The sequence below is a fragment of the Prionailurus viverrinus genome, chromosome D2 (assembly GCF_022837055.1).
Source record: "Prionailurus viverrinus isolate Anna chromosome D2, UM_Priviv_1.0, whole genome shotgun sequence".
Classification (NCBI taxonomy): domain Eukaryota; kingdom Metazoa; phylum Chordata; class Mammalia; order Carnivora; family Felidae; genus Prionailurus; species Prionailurus viverrinus.
The window spans coordinates 55,655,838-55,681,480 of NC_062571.1; the positions used below are offsets into that span (position 1 = coordinate 55,655,838).

General features: G+C 39.9%; 1 protein-coding gene and 1 long non-coding RNA gene across 5 annotated transcripts in view; one reads left to right on the forward strand and one right to left on the reverse strand.

Annotated features, from left to right (window-relative positions):
- The window catches only part of ENTPD1 (ectonucleoside triphosphate diphosphohydrolase 1), a 90,057-nt gene that overhangs the window by 5,211 nt on the left and 59,203 nt on the right, over positions 1-25,643 (forward strand). The window contains exon 2 of one of the 4 annotated variants that reach the window (XM_047824834.1): positions 1,185-1,267. The exons of the other annotated variants lie outside the window; for them this stretch is intronic. The gene's annotated coding sequence lies outside the window, so the exon portion shown is untranslated. The remainder of the gene's footprint in view (positions 1-1,184; positions 1,268-25,643) is intronic. 4 annotated transcript variants of the gene reach the window in all.
- LOC125147697 (uncharacterized) lies at positions 14,481-18,166 on the reverse strand. Its single transcript, XR_007145270.1, has 3 exons — positions 18,006-18,166; positions 17,547-17,621; positions 14,481-16,227 (listed from the first exon to the last, which is right to left on the reverse strand). It is a non-coding gene; the product is annotated as an uncharacterized LOC125147697 (long non-coding RNA).

The window sequence follows — 25,643 nt, forward strand, 5'->3', positions numbered from 1 at the left end:
TCCTTGGGTAAATACCCAGTAGTGGAATTACTAGATGATATGGTAGTTCTATTTTTATTTTTTGAGGAAGCTCCATACTGGTTTCCACAGTGGCTGCACCAGCTTGCATTCCCACCAACAGTGCATGAGGATTCATTTTTCTCCACATCCTCACCAACACTTATTATTTCATATGTTTTTGATTTTAGCTAATCTGACAGGTGTGAGGTGATATCTCATTGTGGTGTGATTTGCATTTCTCTGATGATGAGTGATGTTGAGCATCTTTTCGTGTATCTGTTGGCAATCTGTATGTCTTTCTTGAAAAAATGTCTGTTCATGTCTCCTGTCCATTTTTCAATTGGATTATTTTGTTTGTTTGTTTGTTTGTTTGTTTGTTTTGGTGTTGAGTTGTATAAATTCTTTATATATTTTGGATATTAACCCCTTGTCAGATGTGTCATTTGCAAACATCTTCTCCCATTCAGTAGGTTGCCTTTTTGTTTTCTTGATGGTTTCCTTTGTTGTACAAAAGCTTTTTATTTTGGTGTAATATCAATAGTTTGATTTTGTTTTTGTTTCCTTTGCCAGAGGAGACTTTGAGTCACAGATTACCTATGTCATTGCAGGATCATGGGAAATGTCATTCATTCATTCGTTCGGTCATTCATTCAGCCAGGGGCCATTTATGTCTTCAATAAATGAAGGGTTTATTCGTTTATTCAATACATGGCCTAGAACAGGAAGCTAACCTCTAATTTGCCATACAAGAAAGAAGTCTGAATTTATCGCACACAAACTATTATTACTAAAAAGGCCCTGTGAAGAGTTTCTAAATATTGCCCACTTTTTCTCCATGGCTCCAAGTCTCCCTGCTTTTATTCCCTGTCTCCAACCTGAGAAGTACTGGAGAAGTATTGTCTCTAGAACCCTTTCCTGGATGTTTGGAGTACCATGGAGTAGGGGTAGCAGGGACTCAGGGCTCTGAGACTGGGAATAGTGTGCCTGGGGCATTGTACCCACTCTGCAGAAGTGAGGTGGGAATGATTCTAGGTGCAAAGGGGGGAAGTGGGTGCAGAGAGGACCAGTGGAATTTCTTTAGTTTGGAAAATTGAGGGAATTATGAGGAAAAAAGAAGCTGTTGGAGAAAAGAAGGCAGAGGAGAGTTTGTGTAACATGCTTCCATCCTGTTGTGTTTGTGCTAGAATATCAACATGACTTTAGAGACCCAGGAACAATGGCAGTACATGTCCTTCATAAAGAAGTGTTTCCTTTTGATTCATAGAAGGTATGTGGACAATTCTTTATGACCGCGAGAGTGTAAGTAATATGGCACATGCCCGTTAAAGAAAACATGAAAATATAGATTAGGGGAGAAAAGAAAAACAATCATTCCCGACAATATCTTGGTGTATTTCCTTGCAGTTCCTTTTACTATGCCTGTGTTGTTTTTCTTTTTGCATTTTCTTGGCTAGGATCTTGAAAAATTATGAGATGGCATTATGATTGTTAGGCTGTCAGAAAGGTACATACAGTTTTAAAGCCTGGATTTTAGCATAGCAGTGAAGCACGAACATTTCTATCTTAGCCTTGCTCTGTTATCACAATTTTTATGGTCCCATAATTTAATAATTCTCCTGTTATTGAACATTTAGGTTGTTACCATTTCCAATAAACGTCTTTATGCATAAAGTTTTTCCATATGTAGGGTTGCATGCTAGGATAGATAGAGTCCCAGAAGTAGAAATACTAGATTAAAACTTGTAAATAGTTTTTAAAGTTCTTGATTACTGTTGCCAAGTTGCTTTCTGTAAGGGTGGACATTTCATGCTTCCACAAGCAGCTCCTGTTTTGTTGCATCCCTGACAGCTTTGGTGTTGTTTTAAAAAATAATCTTATCTACTTTTATGTTATTTTAATTTGTGTTTTTTTAATTTTGTTATTAATTTTGAGAGAGACAGAGAGAGCATGAGCAGGGGAGGGGCAGAGAGAGAGAGAGTCCCAAGCAAGCTCTGCACTGGCAATGCAGAGCCCAACATCGGGCTCAAACTCATGAAACTGTCAGATTGTGACCTGAGCCAAAATCAAGAGTAGGATGCTCAACCTACTGAGCCACCCAGGCACCCCAAATTAGTATTTCTTTAATTACCAGTAAATTCAGTGTTTTTTAACATAATGTCCTTCTTCTTTTGTATACTGTTTATATCCTTTGCCCTTTTATTACTTATTTGGATTTTATGTTTTCAATTTAATTTATGTGAGCTCTTCATCAAATAAAGATATTCAAGTTTTTCTGCTATATTCACAACAGTTTTTCTGAGTCTTCCCTTAGTGTTTTTTTTGTACAAAGACTTATAGCTATAAATAGATCCAATACACTTTTATCAGTGGTGCTGTGGTTTTCAAAATAGTTTGATACTGCATTTTTATGGTCTCTTTAACCCAGAATAATATATATTAAGTTCCAAGTGATTGTTATTTTTGTTTAAACTATTAATTTTAATTAAAATTTCATTTTATTTCACAATGGATAGAGAATATGGCTTTATAATTTCTGAGGTTTCTTTGTACTTAAGCATGTAGTGAATTTTTTGTGAATGCTTATAAAGGAGATATATTCTGTTTTTAAGACATAAGGGTGGGTATTTAAAAATCTATCCAGTCATTTCAATCATATGGTAACCCCTCCCCAAGCATAATTTTCTCCTATGTGAAATGATAGTCAATATCCATTATTTTTGGTTCTGGTGGGGAAATGCGACCTGAGTCATTTTTATTGTGGCTTGTTAGAAAAGTAGGGGCATGATGAAAAGTTGGGAGTACGGAGGGAAGGTCAAGAAGATGCAGAGAAGGAGTAATTCAGTGTTGGGAAAGAGACAAGAAGGTGAGAGGAAGTTCTCAGGTGACACCTGAAGCAGCTGAGCCTCGTATGGCTAAGTATGCAGTGGCTGTGAGTGAGAATTACCCGGCCTCTCTGTTTCATGTAACCATGGCAGGTTCCAGGAGGCCAGAGCCAGGATGTGGGACTGTTTGGCAGGATTTAAGAGGTGGGGTCAGAATCACTGAACCATAAAACTGAAACAGTATTGCTTAAGTGGATAAAGACTCAGACACATGCACAAAAAGACATCTGAAGTGATGCGTCATCAGTAAAATAATTTTTTAGGCTTCGTGCTCAAAAGACAGGGTAGATAGGACCCGAACAACCCTTGTTTCCAGTGAACAGGGTTAGTTAACAGAAATTAATAGCGCAGTACTCATATTTTCTAATTTCAGCTATGTAAAAACGTTGTTGGTACCATCTTTTGCTTAATGTCTTCTTTTAAATATTTTTTTAATTTTTTTTTCAACGTTTATTTATTTTTGGGACAGAGACAGAGCATGAACGGGGGAGGGGCAGAGAGAGAGGGAGACACAGAATCGGAAACAGGCTCCAGGCTCTGAGCCATCAGCCCAGAGCCTGACGCGGGGCTCGAACTCACGGACCGCAAGATCGTGACCTGGCTGAAGTCGGACGCTTAACCGACTGCGCCACCCAGGCGCCCCTAAATATTTTTTTAAATTAATTTATTTGGAGAGACAGAGAGAGTGCACGGGAGGGGCAGAGAGAGAGAGAGAGAGAGGGAGAGAGAGAGAGGATCCTGCTGTCATTGTGGAGCCTGTCACGATCGTGGGGCCTGCTGTCATTGTGGGGCTCGATCCCACGAACCATGAGATCATGACCTGAGCCAAAATCGAGTCAGATGCTTCACTGACTGAGTCACCCAGGAGCCCCTATGTTTTCTTTTTATTGCTTTCTTTTGGTGAGTTGAGAAATAGATTTTTTCATAGAAATAGAGCTTTTCCCCATAGATTTACTTTCTTTTTCTTCTTTTTTGGTCAATATAGTAACCGAAGTAGGCTGCAAAGATTATAGCTCCTAATCTTTAGAATTCATGCATGTCCTATTGAAAAAGAGTCTTCACAGATGTGATTAAATTAAGGATCTTTAACTGGGGAGAGTATCCTGGATTAGCCAGGCGGGCCCTAAATGCAACCAATATCCTTATAAGAGGGAGGGAGTGGGGGATTTGTCACAGAAGGCAATGTAACCACTGAAGCAAGATGCTGTGCCTCTGGCTTTGAATGTGGGGGAGAGGGCCACTAGCCAAGGAACGCATGGAATGGAGTTTAGAAGATGGAAAAGGAAGAACGGCTCTGCCAACACCCTGATTTCAGCCCAATGAAGCTGATTTCAGACTTTGGACCTGTGAAACTGTGAGAGAGTAAATGTGTATTTTGCTTTAAGCCACCAAGTTGGTGATAATTTCTTATGGCAGCCGTAGGAAACGAATACAGTAAGTTTTTAATGCGTGGAAGTAGTGGTGACTTTAGTTAGTTAACCTACAGGTTCCGTGTGTATTGGGCCACCTGCTGTTCTAGTCACCTTACAGCTGTTAACTCAGTTCTCAAACAAGTTTTGGAGATCAGTACTGTTTACTGTCCCTGTCTTACAAACGAGAGACTGAAGAAGTGAGTTAGCAAAAGTCTCTCCATTGGTCAGTGTTGAAGTTGAGATTTGAACTCATAGTTGTTGATCTTACTATTATTTTGAGATGTAATTCACATACCACATAATTCACCCACTTAACATCCACTTTTCGGTGTTTTTTACTACGTTCACAGAATTGTGTACTCATCGCTACAATCAATTTTGGAACATATTATCACCCCAGAAAGAAACTCTGTACCCATTAGTCGCTTCCATTCCATCTCCACATACCGTTTCTTCCCCCCACAGCCTTTGGCAAACACCAGCCTCCTTTCTGCTAAAGTTTTGCCTCTTCTGAACATTTCCTATCATATATTCTACTGTATGGATAAACCACATTTTATCCATTCATCACTTAGTGGATATTTGAGGTGTGTCTACCTTTTATCATTATGAATAATGCTGCTCTGAGCATTCATGGACTAGTTTTTGTGTGGATCTATGTTCTTAATTTCCCTTGGATATATACCAAGAAGTGGGTCATATGTCTATGCTTAACCATTTGAGGAACTGCCAGACTGTTTTCCAAAGTAGCTGCATCATTTTACATTCCCACCAGCAGTGTGTGATGGTTGCAGTCTCTCTCCATCCTTACCTAGCCCTTTTTATTTTTTTATCGATCTTTGATTATAGCCATCATATTGAGCGTGAAGTGGTGTCTTGTGGCTTTGATTTGCATTTCCTTGATGGCTAATGATTTTGAGCATCTGTTTGTGTGTTTAATGGGTATTTGTAGATCTTCTTTGGAGTAGGAACCTTTGTCTAATCCATAGTCATGAACATTTGCACTTATGTTTTGTTTGAACGATTTTCTGGTTTTAGCTCTCACATTTAGGTCTTTGATCCATTTTGAATAATTTTTGGATGTAGTATGAGGTGGAGGCCCAACTTCATGTGAATATCCAGTCGTCCCAGCACTATTTATTGCAAAGATTATTCTCTTCCCCAGTGAATTTTCTTGGCAGCCTTGTTGAAAAGCAAGTGACTGTAAATGTGAGGACTCTCAGCTCTATTCTGTTGATCTGTATGTCTATCTCTGTGTCAGTTCCACCCTGTCTTGACTACTATAACTTTGTAGGAAGTTTTGAAATCAGAGTCAGTTCTTTTTTTCAAGATTGTTTTTACTATTTGGGGTCCCTTGAATTTCCATATGAATTTTAGGATCAGCTTGTCAATTTCTGCAAAGAAGCCAGCTGGAATTTTCATTTTATTCTCCATGCATCCTTTATGAACCATTGGCTTTAAAAAAAAAATTTTTTTTTACATGTATTTATTTTTGAGAGGCAGAGAGAGAGAGAGAGCACAAGTGGGGGAGTGACAGAGAGAGAATGAGGCACAGGATCCAAAGCAGGCTCCAAGCTGTGCACAGAGCCTGACGCAAGGCTCGAACTCACAAACTGTGAGATCATGATCTGAGCCAAAGTTGGACGTTTAACTGACTGAGCCACCCAGGCGCCCCATGAACCATTGGTTTTTTAAATCCAAGTTGAGTCTCTGGAGAGTCTCTGGAGTTTTCATGGAGGAATTTATATTAGTTCCCATTTATTTTACGTACCATTCTTGTTTTATTCTCCCTGGTGTTGAATGTTTTCTCATATTATGCTTTTTGCTATATGGACTCTGCACTTTTGCTTATTTATTTTTATCTATATTTCTAGAAAGCTGTGGATAACAGATATCTTATTTTTATTTTTGTCTGTGGATATATTAAATGAAAATAAAAACATTCCTGAGCTTAAGTTTATCTTAATATCAAAGTAAAAACAAGAGTAATTGTGGCTGTGTTATGAAAGGTAAGAATTTAAGAGCTTTTGCTTCCCTTGGTCTTCCTTTCTTATTTTAATTATTTAATTTCATAATATTATAAATTCTAGTATCTCAAACTATATTAGGCATTTATTTAATAAGTTTTTCCTTTTTATTTGGATATTAATAATTATACTCATCCCTCCATGGATTTAATTGGTTTCAATATAGGTCTTTTCTCATTATGCGTTCAATCCCATCCTTGAGTTCTTAATTTTGTTTCTCTTCATAATGCTCTAGTCAGCATACCAAAGTAATTTTTTAGAAAGGGCATCAGTGTGGTAAGAGGGTGACAATTTGTCTAAATATAGACATCTTATCCCCTCCTGTAACTGGAAATATTCTTCTACTGTCTTGAGGTATTTGGTGCTGAGAAGTTTGAGGACAGCTGTTTTCCAGCCCTAATGTTCTTCTGTTCTCTAGTCCTGACATTTTATACTTCTTACAGCAAGACAACTGAGTACAGACTTCCTTTCACAGATTTTGCCTAGAATATGGTAAACCCCCTTGATTGCCAAATTCAGGGCTTCTTTAGGAGCAAGAAAGATTTCTCTTGGCATAACTCCTGTCAGTGTTCCTGCTTTGTTCATTTTTTCCCTCCAGGACCTATTATTTGGATCTCTAATCTCTGAACACCATCTACCTTTCTCTCTCTCTTTCTTTCTCTTTCCTTTCCTTCATTGGTTTTTCTTTGTATTCTGAGAGTGTTTTCCTACAATATGCTCTATGTCACTGATGCAATTTTCCTTAATTATCTCCAATATAAACTTTTCATTCAGCTGCAGTGTTTTTGGTTACCATGAAATCTTTTATCTTAGTCTGTTCTCTTCTCATAGCAACATCCTCTTGTATCTAACTAAAAAATAAACAAGGAAAGATTTCTCTCTCATTCTTGCATCATATCTGTTTTAGAGGCAAGCTTTTCCTTCATCGTTCTTTCTACTTTACTGTAAAATTTATTTAGTCTAAGGCCTTACCCTTAAAAAAAAAAGATTCCTTTTGTATGTGTGTACAAATGAATGTGTGTATTTTTCACCTTGTTCTAAAAAGAATTGAAGGAAGTGTTGGGGGAGATTCATCCTAGCCCAGTGTTAGAGATGATTGGGATGCATAGTCTCCCCTTGGCCCCCTCAAATTCCCTTTGGATCCTGGAAGAATGCAGTCACTAAGTGCTAGATCCCCTTCTACATGTGGGAAGATATTTCAGTCCTCTAGCCAAAAAAACCTAACTCAGATCCAGGAAGGAAGGCAAATGTCCTGTCACTATTTAGTCATGTTTGAGAGGACAGTCTATAGTTGTCAGAATTCTCTCAATGTTATTGTCCAGAGGCATAAAGACATCCAGGAAGGACCCTTCTTAGGACCTGTTTTCTTCTCTTGTCCCTTCCCTACTGACAGCAAATTTATGTTGAACTGAAGAGTGAGCAGCTGTTCCACTGCTTAGTGCCTTGCCTGAGTAATGCCTTTTTTTTTGGAGATCAATTCTAAGATCTCTTTATACTCATGGTAGACACATGGCTGCCAATTCACAGAGGCAAAAACAAACTCAAACAAACAAAACAAAGCGAGACAAAACAACCAACCCGGGACTTCTCAAAGAGTTACCCTTGCCTCTCCCATCACACTCTGCTGCTCTTCTCCCGTAATGTGCGTTTGTTCTTTCTAAGTTAATGGGTGTTTAGGAGGGCCAACTAAGGCCTTTACTTACTTGTGCCTGGTTATGCTGCCATGTCTCAGAAGAGATGATGCTGGCCATTAGTGTCATGTCTTAGTTCGAATACAGCGGCTTTTCATTTGGGAAAAAAATCCCATTTCTTTTAAGGCATAGTTGTAGATTTTCACAAAAATGTGGGAGTGTGGCAAAGTATTTTCACTTATGCTACCATCATGCTTGGTGGTCATAAGACTTGGCTTTGTGAAATCATTCTGGCAGCATTCTAGGGAATGAACCAAGATTGGTGAGCGATGGAGGGAGACTCGTATTGGGTTTCTGCAGTAGCCCAGTAGGCGAGAAGTGATGGGGACTTGCACTAAGGCATTGATGGTGCAGGGTGTGGGGGCAGAGGAATGAATGGGAGGGGCTGGATTTAGACAATTTTCTGAATTATAGAGTCTGAAGTAGAGAGCTAAGTGGTTTGTTGGGAGAGAAGGAGAGAGAGATGTCAAGACTTATTCTCAAGTTTAGATTTGAATGATTGGGTCAGTAAGTGCTTATAAAATAAGGCTAGGAAGTGGGGAAGGAGAGTAGATTTGACAGAGGAGGAGAGAGATAACAAGTTCATCCTGGCACATGCTGAACACGAGATGGTTATAAGACATCAAGCAGAGATACTATGTTGATTGCTGGAAATTTGGGTCTAGAGCTTAGAGAGGTCTGTCCAAAATCCAGAGATAATGAGAGTTGGAGTTGGAAAGGATGGGCATGAATAAATCTCCCTGGAAAGGGTAGAGAATGAAAACAGAAGAGGATGAAGAATGATACCTAACAAGTACCAACGTTAATAAAGGGATGGGAAGAGAAAGGATTTGAGAAAAGAGATTCAGAATCTCTTCTGGTATTTGTGCTTTCTGTTGCTTATTTTGGTAGCTGAGTGCCTTTCTTTTTTTTTTTTTTTCTTTTTTAATTTTTTTAATGTTTATTTTTGAGAGAGAGAGACAGAGAGACAGAGTATGAGTTGGGGAGGACCAGAGAGAGAGGGAGACACAGAATCTGAAGCAGGCTCCAGGCTCTGAGCTGTCAGCACAGAGCCCAATGTGGGGCTTGAACCCACAAACTGTGCGATCATGACCTGAGCCAAAGTCAGCCACCCAGGTGCCCCATGAGTGGTTCGCTTTCTTACATTCCTGCAGGGTTGCCTTCTCCACACCATCGCGATGTCACAAGTTTCGGTTAAATCCATATGCAATGTTTCCTTTAGCATGACTAATTATTTTTTGTGCCTCAGATGTTCTTTCCTATAGGACTTTTTATTTTTACTGACATTAATAAGGCCTCTCACTTCTTTATATGCTTAGTTCTCAGTGTCTCTCTATTAGTAATCCTTTTTTGCAAACCCTTTGATACACTTTCCTACGTAGTCAGTAATTTTTCTTTTTTGTCCTTCTTTTCTTGTCTGTTCTTTTTTAAAACCTCCTCTCTGAACCTGTTGTCCTATCCCCATCTAAGCTCATTGCTCTTCTAGACTGCTGCATGGTTGTCTTCGTGGACTTCTTCCCCTGACCTTTCTACTGTTGATTTTGATTCTTCATTTGTACTACATATTTTCCTTTTCCTAGGGTCACTACCTCATTTGGGTGGAGCACATCCTTTGGTACTTCCTGAGAAAAGGTGCATTGGATTAAAAATGTTGAGGCCTTTGTGTCTTTTGGATTTTTGAAGTCTGATGCTATTCTTATTCCCAATTATTTTTCTGCCACTTGTTCCTCCCACCCCACCCTCTGTTTTCTAGGAAGCATTTAGGATTTTTTCTTTATCCCTTATGTACTAAACATGTATAGTGATGTACTTTGGGGTGTGTTTATTTTCATCTATTGTGTTGGGCATTCAGCCCCTCCCATCTGGCAACTCAGGTCCTTTAGTTCTGGGAAATTTTCTCATATGGTTTCTTTGATAATTTTCTTTCCGTGGTTTTCTCTGATCTTTCTTTCTGGAAGGTGTATTAGTCAGGTGCTGTCTCTCTTGTATTAATAATTTTAATTTCTTGTGTTTTCTCCCCATCCTCTTTGGCAGTCAGCTCTACCTTCTAGGATATTTTATCAACTTTATCCTTAAAATTTCAAAGACATTTGTCAAGTTCATTTTTCAGTTGTTGTAGTTTAAAATTCTAAAAACTTGTTTTTATTTTCTAATTGTTTATTTAAACAAAATTGTGCACTCTTTTGGTCTCACAGATGCAATTTTTTCCTCATCTCTGTGAGGATAATAATTGAAAATTTCCCCTCTGTTTCCTCTGGGCTTGTTTATTTGTTTTCATTTTAGTCTTTCCCATCGAAGTCTTTTCCCACATATGATTATTATCTTTACACAATTCTGTCAGGTCAATGTTATTATTATCCTCATTTTATGGTTAATATGTCTTAGAAAGTATATCACTGCTTTATTTTTCTTACCAGGGATGTCTGAAAAAGTTATCAGAAACCAGCCAAATCCACAGTCCAGCATCTTGATCAAGCTGAATTCTCTGTTGAGTCCTAGAGTCTCTGCTTGCCCTCCTATACTTTACTTTTCCTAAATGCCAGATAGAGTTCTCTTACTATATGAGATAGATCTGTTACAAAGATTTGCTCTTTTTAAAATTTAACTGAATGTTTCTCCTTTCCTGCATCTTCCTTCTGCCATTTGCACTAGTACTTCCCTCTGAGCCATAGAGGTGGGCCAGATCTAAATCCCTTTCCGTGGGATAGTCCCTCAGATATTTGAAAGGATATTGTCATGACTCCTCCGTGTCTGCCATTCCCCAGCTGAAGAGGCCTCAGCTTTCCTACTGTATTTCACTGTTTTGTCAAGTTCCAGTTGGCTAACACTTTTGTTTTTTGGGAAGCTTCAGATCAGTTCTAGGCTGTTAAGGTCTCACTTTAAGTGTGTTGTCTGAAACTTAATACAGAGTCCAGATGTGCTTTGAAAGCCTGAGCCTTGACTGGGGTCCTGTCACTTTATTCATGTGTCCTGCAGTTGGTTTAGTTTTAACTTAAGAGAGTGTCATATGCTCTAACATCTTTTCCTAGTAGGTTATAGTTTTGATAAGCGTCTCACAAGTTTTAATTTCTGAGACTCTGAGCTGCTTACTTCTACTTACTTCCTTTTGATTAGGGCTATGAGTATGTTGTCCTTCTTGGTTATTGCTTTTACTACTTAGGATTTCCTTTATAAGGCCAATTGCTCTTGACCTTAGATATTAACCCCAAATGGAGGTTCTAAGGTGATATTAAAAAATGGAAAGATCTTGTTAATGTAAACTACATAAATAAAAACTATCATATGCAAATTTGAAAAGGAAGATACAATGTAAACAGGAGTTTTCCAGGTACCATCTTAAGCACGTTGAACCCATTACCTCATTTGACCTTTACAAAAATCTTATGACATGAGAAATACTGTTATTCTTGTTTTAAAACTGAGGAAGTGAGGCCAATACCATATAGCTAGGAAGGCCAAAGGTGTGATACAGTCCTAGAAACACCACGCTCAAGGCTGATAATGCTATTACCTAGAGAATTGAAGCTCACACATTACATTTTGTGCTAATTATAGCTAATATTATTGAATAGAATTATCTTATATAACCTACTGAGGTGTATTACATCTGTTTCTTTTAACAGAGCATACCAAGGATAAAAACGTTTATTTGACAGATCAAGGCGATGACATTGACATTCTGAACATTAATTCTTACAGTTCTTTAAGAGCAGGGATTATTCATACTTTATATATCTTATTAATACTTATATACATCTTATACATACTTATGTATATCTTATATATCTTATAAAGTTTTATTCATACTTTATATATCCAGTACCAAGCACATTCCAGACAATCAAATGTTATTCAAATCAGTGCAAGCGTGAATATATAAATGAGTACATAATGAATGAACGAATGAAATTATAAGATATCAGTGACTAGTAAAGTTTTTAGGTCTATTAAAGTTTTGAAGCCTATTTGCCCCATACATCTTCAATAAATTTGTCCCTGTATAAATCTTCAGTAGGTTGCTTTGCTTTATGAGCTCATATGTTTGCTCTTTGTAATGTTTTCATCTCATTGTCAGTGTTCTAAATGGAACATCCATAGATATGACATGTACCTGAAGCTCTTTGTAGATGGGGAGAGTAAAAGGAAGTTCCTGTAGGTAGCTCAGGTCATTGTGTCCAAGGGAGACAAATAAAGTCATGTTTGATCCAGACCATGGGTGTATTCAAGGGCTTTGATCCAAGGTGGGGGTCCAGCTGCAGGGGCATCTGGGAAGTACATCCTTGGTCTGTTGCCAAGTCATTGGGCAGAAATGTCTGTCTGAGGTCACTGGAAACTGAATTCAGATCCTACATGAAAGTAGTGGACTGAAACCAGCATACAAGGTCACTCCCCTACCAATTTGGTCAACATCTGTGGTCTGACTCTAATCCTAAGGTGGAAATGAAGCAAGGACCAGGAACTGGGTGGCCAGACTCTAATGTACTCTATGATGAATTTACCTAAGGAGGTTTGCCCAGATTCTCCCAAAGGGGTGGTTAAATTCTTTGCAGGACACTTGACCCAAGGCATGGAAGCAACATGGGTTTTCAGATGCTCTCCCATTATGGTGAAGAAATTCCCAATATACTGTATGAATTAGGTGGAATTGACCTCAGGAGATAAACCTGTTGTGTCTTTACCAGAGTAGAGCAAAGCTGGACAGGCGCAAACAGAGAGGAACAAATTGCTAATGGAACTTTTGTGAGTAGGAGCTTCTGTCTCTCCTTTGAAACTTCTGCCCTCCAATTTATTGTCTGTCTCAAAATACACTGCTCTGGGGGTTCCTGGGTGACTCAGCTGGTTAAGTGTCTGACTTTTGATTTCAGCTCAGGTCATCATTTCGTGGTTCGTGAGTTTGAGCTCTGCATCGGACTCTGCACTGACAATGTGGACCTGCTTGGGATTCTCTCTCCCTCTCTCTCTCTGCTCTTCCCCTGTTCATGCTGTTTCTGTCTCTCTCAAAATAAATAAATAAACTTAAAAAAATACATTGCTCTGAACTGAAGATAATACTTCAGAGAGAGTGCAGTGAAGGCATTGATTTGCAGGGAGTGGTTCATAAAAGGACTTACATTGTGCCAAGACCTATGCTAAGTGCTTGATTTTCACTATCTCATTTATCCCCACAACAACACTTTTTGACCCATCGAGCTATATATAGAGTATTTCCACCACTCAAAAAGTTCCCTCATGATTCAGTGCAAATTTGTTTACTTTTAATTGATTCATTGAGTAAAGAACTGGAAATCACTATGGGTGGTACATTCCCTTTCTGCATCACATTGGAAGTGAGATGTTGACAAACTGGGTGGGTGGGTATGTCCAGAATGGGAAAGGATTCAGAGACCATGTTGTATAAAGAACATGTGTCAAAAGAAATAGTGACATGAATATGACTGGTACTAATATGGTAGTTCTAAGAAAAATTGGAAACCTGCGTTTGGTCAATCAAGGTTAGCCAAATATTTTAAGAGACTTTCCAATATTGGAGGAAAGGGTTATTATAGGGCCATTTGGGGGAAGTCCGAGGTCTTAGGACAGTCATGAGCAGAGAGGATATGAAGGAGGGAGAGAGAATTTTCCCTGTTGTGTTAGTGACTGCATCCTGCATTAGTTCATCTCAGCTTTGTTTTTTCCTTCCCACCCCACCCCCCACAGTCTTTCCATTATTTTATTTATTTATGAATTGCTTCTCTAAGAACTCTTAAGTCTGCCTGTTTAACTCCTGGTCCTCTGTATCACAAATTCTACTGGTTTCAGGATTCTTGGATGATAGAAGGTATGGTGAGGTGGAGGCATAAAGAATATTCAGGATAAAAAGACATGGGACTGGAAGTAGAAGACTTGGTTGAGTTGTACACCCAGTAGCATATAGGTGGGGCAAGTGTCCTTGCTCTTCAGCCTCAGCTTTTGCATACTTGTAAAATGGAACTGTGTGTGTGTGTGTGTGTGTGTGTGTGTGTGTCCTAGGGAGTTTCTCTGAGGATCAAAAAGAGAGGGAACATAAATGCGTTTGCAAACTGTTGTTGAGATAATTGAAATGTAAAGTTTTCTATCACTATTGCCATTGTGACATTACCATTTGCAAGACCTCCTTTAATTTGGAAGCCCCCCTTAAGCCACAATGATTTGTGTAGTGGGGTCATTACTGTGTTGGAGCCTTAAATGGAGACTTTATCCATGATTTCTGAAAGGTCACCCACCCCAGAGACACATGTGAACAGAAAACAAATTTGTTTGTTAATTGGTTTCAGTTCTGTTGGCTTCAAATAGAGATCTCTGGGAGTCCTTGGCTGGCACATCAAGGGGACATTTCGAAGGAAATCTGTATGAGACCTCAGAGCAAATAGGCACTCAGCTATTTCCTTTCTAAAAAGGAAAAAAATTCTGCTTGTTTGGGTGCATGAACATATGTATAACAGCTTGCTCTAATCCTTTCCCCCATGCCTTGTTCCATTTTAAAGATAGAACAATCTAACACCCCAGCTTTTATATTATGTTCCACTTTAGGACTTTCACAGTATTTCTGGAAATTTTGCCTAAGCAGCATTACACCTTCTTTATTTCACAGGTATGCATAAAAAAGCAATATCCATTAACATTCTTCATGGCATTTTGATGGTAGGAAAAATATCTGAGTTTATTTTTAGGGAAAATCACATGGCAGAAAGAATAACAAATATTTGTGGTTGCCTTGGGAACTCAACTTCTAGATATTATGATTATGGAAAGGAGGAACAGATTTGGAGCTGGGGCAATTGGTTACCAAGTAATAGAACAGCAAGAGAACCTGCAAGAGAGTTAGAAAGAAGTAGATCTATGTAAAAAAAACAGGTGCCTTGTCAATTATTTTTTCTTTTTGTCTATCCTGCCTTCCTGAGAGAGGAATGTGATGGGATGCTTAATATAACCAAGTGATTTTCTTGTTCTCTCTCTCTCTCTCTCTCTCTCTCTCTGTGCATATGCGTGTGTGTGTGTGTGTGTGTGTGTGTGTGTGTGTGTGTAAAGGTCAAGTTACCAATTTGACCTTTTGCCAAATTGTCCTCAGAGGAGAAGGTTTCCAAGGGGAGGCACTGGAGCCAGGAAATCAAGCTTTTTGTATTCCTGGATCTTTCTTGGAACAGCTCATTATGTGTGACATTTACAGATGTAGCCCCAGCTGCTCAGGAGTGTAAGTTCCTCAGAATACACATGCTTTATAGGAGCATTAAAAGTGTCCTATGTGTTGGGAGGAGCACTGGGTGATGTATGGAAACCAATTTGATAATAAATTTCATATTAAAAAAATAAAAAAATAAAACTCAAAAAAAAAAGTGTCCTATGCTGCTTGTTGCCAGCATTTCTAGCACTGATACTCACTAGCAGCTTGTTCCTCTGGCCAACCTCAGAGACAAGGGGACTTCTGTGAGCTCTGATGTCTTGTGCAGACAGTGGGACTAACTGTGGGGTTTGAAGGCCTGGAAAAGGATTCTAGTTTCATTCCCCAGTCACTCCAAGGCCTTGGTGGACCCAGGATATGGAGGTTCTGTACTTGTATGGCCTTCTGAGTTGCATACGGCATTTGACTTGCTGTTCCCCCAGAAAACATTTGATGTACACCCCAAACACTCAGGGCCCGTTGGAAAGCACCCCTAGGCCTAATACTCTTTCTCTTGGAGCTGGCAGACAATGGAAGGAAAGAGTTACTTGGGGAAAGAAGTAAAGCTGGATGTCAGAGTGGGGTTAGGATTCAAGCATCAGGGTCTACAGGGCTCCAAGACTCTCGCCACTCCATTCCCACAGGACAAGATAGTGATGGGGTGTGTTATTGGGAGTTTAAGCCTAAGGGAGGGATATGTGTGAGGCATAAGTGACAAGGACTGGGTTAGGTTATCTGGGGTGATAGGGGCTGACAGGCCCATTTGGAGAAGTCAGAAAACACAGGTAACAGACTCTATTGCTGCATATAAGCTGGCAGGAACTGCTTTGATGAGGGCATAGTGCCAGCCCGCATGACTGGGCAGCCACTGTGGAAGTCATCCTCCCTGATTTCTCTTCCATTGCCAAAACTCAGCTCTTCTTTGATTCTGTCTCTGTGTCTCCTGCTGCACAGGATGCACTGGCTGGAAAACTCCCTTCTATTGTCACAAATTGTATTCGAGAGGGTTTCTTGTTCCAGGCCAACTCCATTGATCTCCTAAGAAAAAGAGGTAGAGCCGAATGTTCAAGCATTTGGATGAACCAAACCTCCAATCCTAGTTCTGCCTCTTACTAGCTATATCATCACCGCAGGCAGGTAACTTAACTTTTCTGAGTCAGTGTTCTCAACCAGTACAATATGATTAATTTTGTATTGGTTTGTTCAGAGGGCTAAATGAGGTAATGCAAGCCCAACCGTGGCTCAAGCAGTGGTTGTTGGCGTAGTCTATTGTGGCCAAGATCATAAGGTCATAGGACATGAAAAGCAGCCACAAAACCCAACCTAGACATTTATGAGGCAGAAACCACCTGTGGTGACCTTCTTAGAAGATGGCTATGTTAACTGGCCATACTTGACTGAAGGAAGTGGGTAGGTGGTAGGTGGGGGAGGGGTAGGAGGAGATAGAAAAGGGAAGAGTTAAATGAGTGTCAGTTCCTCCTAATAACGAAGAGCATAGTGTTCCCACCATCACACAGGCTTGTGCTTACATTCCAGCTCTGCACTTACTGTGTGACAATGAGCACATTACTAAACATCTGACCCCCAGTTTCCTCAAGTGCAAATTGGCCTAATGATATCTATAGTGTTGTGAAGATTTCATGGATGGTGCACGTAGTGTTTAGCATAGTGCCTGGTACCCAGCAAGCACATAACAAATGGTAACTGTGAGGATGAAACTGAGAGTTTTCCAGTGCTGCTCTTTCCATCCAAGGAGGCAGGAAGGAGACAGGGTGGGTACTTGGTAAAACTGGGTGCTGGTGAAGTGGATGTGGTATCTGAGAGCTTCATTTCTGGACCTCTCTTCTATATCCTGAGCCTTATGTCCTCCCACCCTGCTGCCCAGTGCCTGGGTGCTGCCAAAGTCCCTTCCCTCCAACGCATCCCAAGGGATAGTTTGTCCCTTGCCCTCCTCCTATACTGCCTCCAAACCCATGTTCTTTCTATTCAGGTTTTCCACAGCCAGGTTTGGGGAACAGTCCATCTCAACATTTCACGTTAAGGTGTGAAGAACCACACAACTCCCTTCCACTTTAAGGCCCCAGAGTATTTCTTTACTCCCCTGAATTGGAAATGAGAGTGAGAAGCAGTGGAGTAGAGAGTGTACTTTGAGCCCAAGGACTTCCATATTGCCCTGAAAGGAGCCTGCAAGACAAGCCTGGAGGAAGGGCAGAATCAGCAGGGGAGGGAGAAGGTGTGGGTTTCCCTAACCTCCCTACAGCATCCCCTTTCTTTGCCTGAGAAGGCAAACCCTGATTCTAGAACTTGAAGCTGATGTTGCTTTCCAAAGAATAGGGTGACCCAGGACTGATACTCACCAAGCCAGGCTCAGTCCTAGATTCTGGCTTCCAATGTACTGTCAGCAGCAAAACCTGGTTCCCAAACCACCAAGTCTAGTGAGAAAAAGTATCAGCAAATGGTGAAGTGACAGGAATCTTTGTACCCACCCTAGGCTTTTCTATCATGAGAAAAAGAAGAATCCTGGAAATTTGGGAAATTAAAACACTTTTCAACACCATTTACAGATGTAAAAAGCCTCTGGTTACTTGGGTATTGCGCATTTGCATATTTGATTTTATACATTGATTCAAATGAAGTTATGGCCTTGCAAGCTATAATCATCATTATCATAATAATCATAATCATTGAATTTACAGTTCATATGGGAGTTTCTTAAAGATTATTCAGTTTAATTCTTTTAGCAACTCCATCAAATAGGTAGTACTGTTAATCCTCCTTTTACAGTTGAAGAAACAAAGACTGAGAATGTGACTTACTCAAGATCCCAGCTCCTGTAACCTCTGGGTGTTGTTTTGCTGTTGCTTTTTCATTTAGGTAGTCTGCTGCCAACTTTAGAATAATTCATGGAAAGGTGTGAGGCTATGGCTCTTTGCCTCTTCCAATGTGAAGCATAATAAGCTGCATTAATTTCCAGGAAAAGGGCGGAGAGAGAAAAAAGGAGAATACATCTATGATTCATTGATACAACTTTTAAGGAAATTTGATAAGTCTAGAATTTCAAGCTTTCTTTTGACCATCTTCATTTTTTTTTCGAATCAAAGTTTAACCTATTGAAATAAATATACTTTTACTCTACCTAAACATGAAGCTCCACATGTCACAGGGCTTAGAAGGGTGGGTCTCCTAACTGATTGGAGGCAGTGAGTTCTATTTCTTATTTAAAGTCATAAGTGTTTTAGAGTAAGGAGGGAATGTTAAGATATTGTTTGTATGAAAATACAAAAGCATGAGATTGGAAGCTTGTTGCAGGGCTTTGGATGAGAGCAAAGGAGGGAGAGTGAAAACCGACATTGTTGTATGAGTATAAGATAAAACCACCCTAGTCAGGTGGAAGCTTTGGATGAAGTATTTCTATTAAAAAGCAAAGACAGAAGCAAAATAAACTGTGAATGGAGTTTTCCAACTAAAGGAGGTCTTTGCAAACCAGATATTCTAATAATTAGTATTTCAAAGATACTATGCCAGCTTGGTCTTGGGGAAGTTGCTTAATCTGTCTCATTTGCGTTTTCCTTATCTGTAAAACAGGAACTAAAACAGTAGTTAACTTATAGTTCCTTTAAGAGTATTAAATGAGAAAAAAAATTTTTATGTGGTGTGCCTAGTACAGCGCTTGGCATGAAGATCACAGTAGATGTTGGCAACACTTTCCTTCATTACCCCCCACCCAACCCCTTTCAATTATGAAAGTTTGAAACACTGTAACTTTACCTAGATATTGATTGGAAATCTAATTTTCCAAAAATATATGAAAAATTCTTAATATTCCTCATAGATACTTTTTGCAAGTTAGAGGAGGATTTTAGTGCCCTTCTTCCATCTTCTTTGATTTAATTCTGATTCAAAAGAAAGATATGGCTAAGAAGTAGGAGAAATGAATAGTTGATTTAGGCATTAATAATCTTGAAGGAGGAAAACAAGGCAACCAGCACTTGGCCTCAATTTTTAGGAAGAAGGATTAAAAAAAAATCAGAAAAATGATAGGTGAGATCTCATGGTCAGATTTGCTAAAGAATATGGCTCAAAAGGATAGGAGTCTAAAAGTGATATAACCAACTAAATGAGCAATCAGATTATGTGATCAGAAGTAATCTTAATGGGTAAGGGAAGTGAAAGGCATTTAAAATACTTATTTGACCAGAGGGACCTTGATAAGGAGTTTAGAAATTAGGGGTGAGTTTAATTTTATTTTATATATTTCTCCATTTTCTCAAAATTTCTATGATCACCATGGCTTTTATAAAATAAAGTCCTCCCCCCCACCCAAGGATTTGTACAATAGAGAAAAAAGATGGCAAGTAGTCGAGAAGAACGTTTAGAAGCTAGGAGAATTCTTTTAAAAGTAGCATCCCTTGGGCTAAGTATCACTTGGAGATGAGGCGTGCAGGAAAAAATGCTAAAGATAACAAAAAAGTTATTTTGATTACGGTTCAGTGCAAGACATGAACAGGAAGAGGGATTCACAATGGTAATGGATTATGCAAAAGAATTGGAACCTCTGAACTTCTATTTTGCTTGAGTCTAGAAAGATGCAGTTCAATCAATTCAAAGTGAAACATACCTCATTAAGAAGTCATTAAAACAGATGAGAAGTTATTAAGAGAGTCCATGATTTTTCTAAATGAATTTAAAGAACTTTATAGACATGATGGTCTTTAAGTTCTCAGAGTTAGTAACCTAAATCATAAAATATGAGGAGGATAGGTTCAGGAAACTCCACATGAGGTTGATTCTTGGCAAAGTCTTAAAATAAATATGGAAGATTTGTTAGCAACTAAAAAAGAAAGCCCCAATCACTTGAAACTGGCATGAATTTATTAAATCAAGTTATATCAAATTGCCCCAATTAGGAAGATGCGTAGGAGGATGTTAGAGTTAATGAATTTGGAAGTCTCTCAAATTCATAGAAATAGTGTATTTTATTTCAGCAAGAGGTTCATAAAATTTTTTATAGAACATTTAAAACAAAACCAAAAAGAATAATATACCTCTATATACCCATTACCCATCTTCAACAGCTATCAATATTCTGAGATTTTTGTTTTCCCTGTTGCTCTCCCCTCCACCAGGTCTTTTTATTGTTGGTATTGGAATACTTTAAAGCAAATCCCAGATATAATATCATTTTACTTGTAAGTACTTCAGTATGAGAAAAACGTATAATATACAACAGTGTGAAACTGGGTATCTTTGTGGATTAAAATTGTTAATGAAGAGAAGTAAACATACTGCATTGCATCATAGCTTAAAGCTGAAATCAGTGGGTGGGAGTTAGAATGAAACAAAACTTGCATCGTGATAAAGAGCTTCCTAGAGATTAGCCATGTCTGCCAAAAGCATGCACTACATGGACATGTATTTCTGTCAGTGGAGAAGGATACTGCAGAGGTTAAATACCCAGCTTTCAAGAATTCCGTAGAAGTAGATTTTCTGCTTAGAAGCAATTTGAAACCTTGGCTACACATTAGAATTACCTGAGGGGTTTTAAAAATGACTAGTGCCTGAGCCCTAAGCCCAGAGACTCTGATGCAGTTTCTCTGGATGGGACTGGAAAAAGTTCTAGGAGATTCTCCTGTGCATTTGGGGCTGGGAACCTTGGAGTGCATGAACTCTAAGCTTTTTTCCACTTTGAGATTTTTTTTGATCTGAAAAATATGTACCACATTCATGGAGTATTAAAAAGTCAAAATGGTGGAAAGCCTAAAGATGACAGTGAAGTCAGACACAAAACTGAGCTCAGGGAAGAAAAGAGAATTGATTAAGTGAGACTGAAAGTGCCAGAGGCTACGAGGAGAGAGTGCATCTTAGAAGAGGGGGTGCCCCTGTCTTTGGTAAGAAGGTAAGAATGAGGCTGAGTGAGAATGGTAGAGGGGATGAGAGCATGACTAAAGAACATGGGGGTCTGAAGAAGAAGCTAAATTCAGGATGGTCCCAGGAAAACTGGGGTGGTTGATCATCCTAAAATTGCCCCCTGGCCCCTAAATGAGGACAGCACAAGAGACCTTTTCTTATCTTAGTCCCTCCCCCTCGCAGAGTGAAGCTGTGTTGTGTATACATCTGAGTGGGTCATACTGGCATAGCGAGCATCAGCAGAGGTTACAGTTCATGCTCCCTCTAGCTGTTGGTTCCCGTCACGGGGTCTTGCTTGCCGGGCATCTTGCTGGGGTGCTAGTGTTGGGCTCACTTCCTTTGGGCTGCCTGCGAATCCCTTACCCTACCTCTCTCCCAAATCCCTGCTGAAACCTCTTAGAGTGATTTTGAACCTTGTTTCTCTGAAGAGCTTCCTAGAAGTTCCCTCACTGTTATTTCAGTCCCCCTCTCACCATGATGTTAAACAATCTCGAAGGTGACTTCCCAAATCTGGCTGGCTTCAGGGATAGTGAACAAGGGCTGCCTTTAAAAAGTAGGCTAGATGGGGTGCCTGGGTGGCTCAGTCGGTTAAACGTCCGACTTCAGCTCAGGTCACGATCTCACGGTCCATGAGTTCGAGCCCCGCGTCGGGCTCTGGGCTGATGGCTCAGAGCCTGGAGCCTGCTTCCGATTCTGTGTCTCCCTCTCTCTCTGCCCCTCCCCCGTTCATGCTCTGTCTCTCTCTGTCTCAAAAATAAATAAACGTTAAAAAAATTAAAAAAAAAAAAAGTAGGCTAGAGGGGCGCCTGGGTGGCTCAGTCGGTTAAGCGGCCAACTTCGGCTCAGGTCATGATCTCACGGTCCGTGAGTTTGAGCCCCGTGTTGGGCTCTGTGCTAACAGCTCAGAGCCTGGAGCCTGTTTCAGATTCTGTGTCTTCCTCTCTCTGACCCTCCCCCATTCATGCTCTGTCTCTCTCTGTCTCAAAAATAAATAAACATTAAAAAAAATTTATTTTATTTTATTTTTTTTTTAATTTTTTTCAACGTTTTTTTATTTATTTTTTGGGACAGAGAGAGACAGAGCATGAATGGGGGAGGGGCAGAGAGAGGGAGACACAGGATCGGAAACAGGCTCCAGGCTCTGAGCCATCAGCCCAGACCCGACGCGGGGCTCAAACTCACAGACCACGAGATCGTGACCTGGCTGAAGTCGGACGCTTAACCGACTGCGCCACCCAGGCGCCCCCAAAAAAAAATTTAAAAAAAAATTTTTTTTTCAACATTTATTTATTTTTGGGACAGAGAGAGACAGAGCATGATCGGGGGAGGGGCAGAGAGAGAGGGAGACACAGAATTGGAAACAGGCTCCAGGCTCTGAGCCATCCGCCCAGAGCCTGACGCGGGGCTCGAACTCACGGGCCGCAAGATCGTGACCTGGCTGAAGTCGGACGCTTAACCGACTGCGCCACCCAGGTGCCCCCCCAAAATTTTTTTTTTTTAATAAAAAGTAGGCTAGAGGTGGCTGAGGGATTCCCTATTAAGAACAGGCTAGAGGCATGCTGCTTTCATGATCTCTTTCTCATCAAAAGAGAAATATAGGTGGGAGATGTTGAGTCATTTACAAAAATAGCACAGAGGAAATCCCTCTGAAATCATAGGAGAAATGCCCAGAGTTGTGCTTTAAATATAAAGAATAAATTGGATGGTCTTCACTGACTGTACCCCTAGTACGCCTCACAAGTGCTCTGCAACTATTTTTTTAAATATCCACCATTGACTAGGGTGTAGTTAAGAGTGCATTATGAATTAAAGCAGTAGTTTTCAAAGTATGATTCCTGGAGTAGCCACAGCAGCGTTACCTGGCAACTTATTAGAAATGCAAATTCTCTGGCTTCAGCCAAGACATAGTAAATCAGTAACTGAGCATAGGGTCCAGCAGTTTTGTTTTAACAACACACGTAGGTGATTTTGAGTGGGTTTATGGTTGAGAACTGGATTACAGAAACTGTGTCTTTAGAATGTTCTCTAAAGGACTTGCCCAGAGCCTGCCCTTTGACGTAGGCAAACTGCAAGCCAAAGGAACTTCAGTTCTAACCACCGAGCCAAGGTGGGGGTGGGGTTAGTATTTTGCTTAGTAAAATAGGTCATGTGACAGGAGAGAAAAACTACAAACAGGGAAGAGTAAAATCAAATAGAATCAGAGTGATAAAGCAGTGGACAATCCAATTAATTCATGTCATTACAAAATTCAAAAGTCATTATTCAGATGACTATAATTATGAATACATACCTACATAAAAAGGAATTGTATGATATGAATTGGATTTTTAAATATGCTGTATTTTGTTTCACCTTGGAGATGTGATTTATTGTGAGAACATTATATAGTAGGTTCTGGTCAGTCCTCAATTGAAGGTCTGTGTTGACAGGAAAATGGAAGAAACATGCTGAATTTTAATAATTCAGCTGATTTAATAATATCAGCTAAAAGATAATTTAGCTGCTACAGGTTTATTTTCTTGGAGTTACGTGGTAAAGAATCACAGATACCAAAAATGTGAAAAAGTTACGATCTTAATCATAACCATATCAGCCACAACAATAACAATCATAAGTACAATTGCCATTTATTGAGTGCCTATACTGTGTGCACACACTGCTGTGTGCTTGGCACTAGGGATGAAGTTGTGGACAAGCAGACATGGTCCTTGCCCATGAACCAGTGGTTCCCAACCTCGGCTACACATTAGATGTACCAGGGAGCCATTAAAAGATTGCAATGTGTAGGCCCCACCTGCAGTAATCCTGATTTAATTTGTCTGGGGTGGAACGCAGGAGTTGGTATTTTCTCCAGTGAATTTAATATGCAGCCAGCATTGAGGCTGGTGTGGTGGAATACTTACGTATGTAGATAATTAATTACGATAGATTTAAGTGATAGAAAAGTTTCGAGTGTCATGCAGAGGGCCTGCTAGAGTGAGTTCATAAAAGGGTTCCCTGAGGCGTCCTTGAGGGAGTCACTTTCAGTTGGGATCTGAAGGCTGAGTAGAAAATAGCTAAACAAAGGAAGTGGGAGGAGAATGTTCCAGGCAGAGTAAAAAAATTGTGCCAGGACCTTGTAGCAGGGGGAGAGTGGTGAAGTGAGGCTGAGGGGAGGCAGAGTGAGGGGAAGAGTGGTGATAAGAGAGTCTAGAAACCCAGAAAGGGTAGAGCACACAGAACCTATGGCTTACATGAAGGTTTCTGGTTTTTATTCTAAAGTAATGGGAAGCTCTGAAGTGTTTTAAGTAACTAGTGGGTGATGTGATCATATAGGCACCTTGAAAAGATCACTCTGGCTTCAGTATAGAAAGTAAATTGTCGAGAGGCAAGAGTGGATGCAGGGAGATGAGTTAGGAGCCTGCTGTGGGAGGTGGTGGTGGTTGGACTAAGGAGGTGGCAGTGTGATGGAGGGGGGTGGGGAGGCATCAGAATCTTTGGGAGGCAGGACCCAGGACTAGACACAAAGTCTCAGAAAAAGTTCCTGAATAAATGGGTTGTTTGGGTGTGAAGGGTGAAGGTGAAGAAGAAATGGAGGATGATGCTGTTCTTGGTATCACAACTGGGTGAGATCTCAGTAGAGATGTTCACTGAACTATAAATGTTGAACTATGGGAAGTCGGAGGAAGAACAGGTTTGGGGGGAGGAGAGAAACATGCATTCTGTTTGAGTAGAATGGGTTTGAGGTGTCTGTGAGTCATCCAAGCTGAAAGGGCAAAGAGGGAGCCAAAAAGTCAAGAATATGTATGTCTGGACTAAACATAAGTTAAACTATTTCCCACACATTGACAGTAGTAACTGAGGCCATGGGGTCCGTTGGGATCACTCTAATCACTCTTTTCATACAGAGCTCACTACATCTTCACATCAACTTCCCAAAGTAAGTGATGGATGTTTTAAAAATTTTAGTCTAGAAAATGAAGATTTAGAAAGTTAGAAAGTTTATAAAGCCCAAGTCACACAACTAGTAAGATGCAGAGTTGAGAGTTTATCCTATGAGATTATTACATAGTCATAAAAAAGGAGATGCATTACTACTTAATCATACTCTCTTTAATCAGAATGACTCATTGCCAGAGACAATGTAGAGTTAACCGTACTTGCTTAGAAAGAACCAGCCAGATGTGGAGTTCCTTCTATTAAAAACCTATCATTTAGGGCTATTATTCTTTGTAATTTAGTGAGAAAATATTCCATGGAGTTTATGACTAAGCACTGGGATCCAGATTTGGGATTTACTACCCAAACATTTGTCCTCTTGCTTCCTACAGTACATGCAGACTGAAGTTGAGGTTTCCTGGCAGCTCACTAAAAATAGAACCATGGAGTTGAGAAGTAAAACATTTGAAATATTCGAGCCCCCCACCCTTTTTCTTGATGGAAAATGTATACTAAAAATTCAAATCAATCTTATCCATTCATTTATTCAACTGAACTGATATATGGAGTATTGACATAGGCCAGACCCTTTGCTGGTTTCTAAAGATCTAAAAGATACTCTGTGTTCT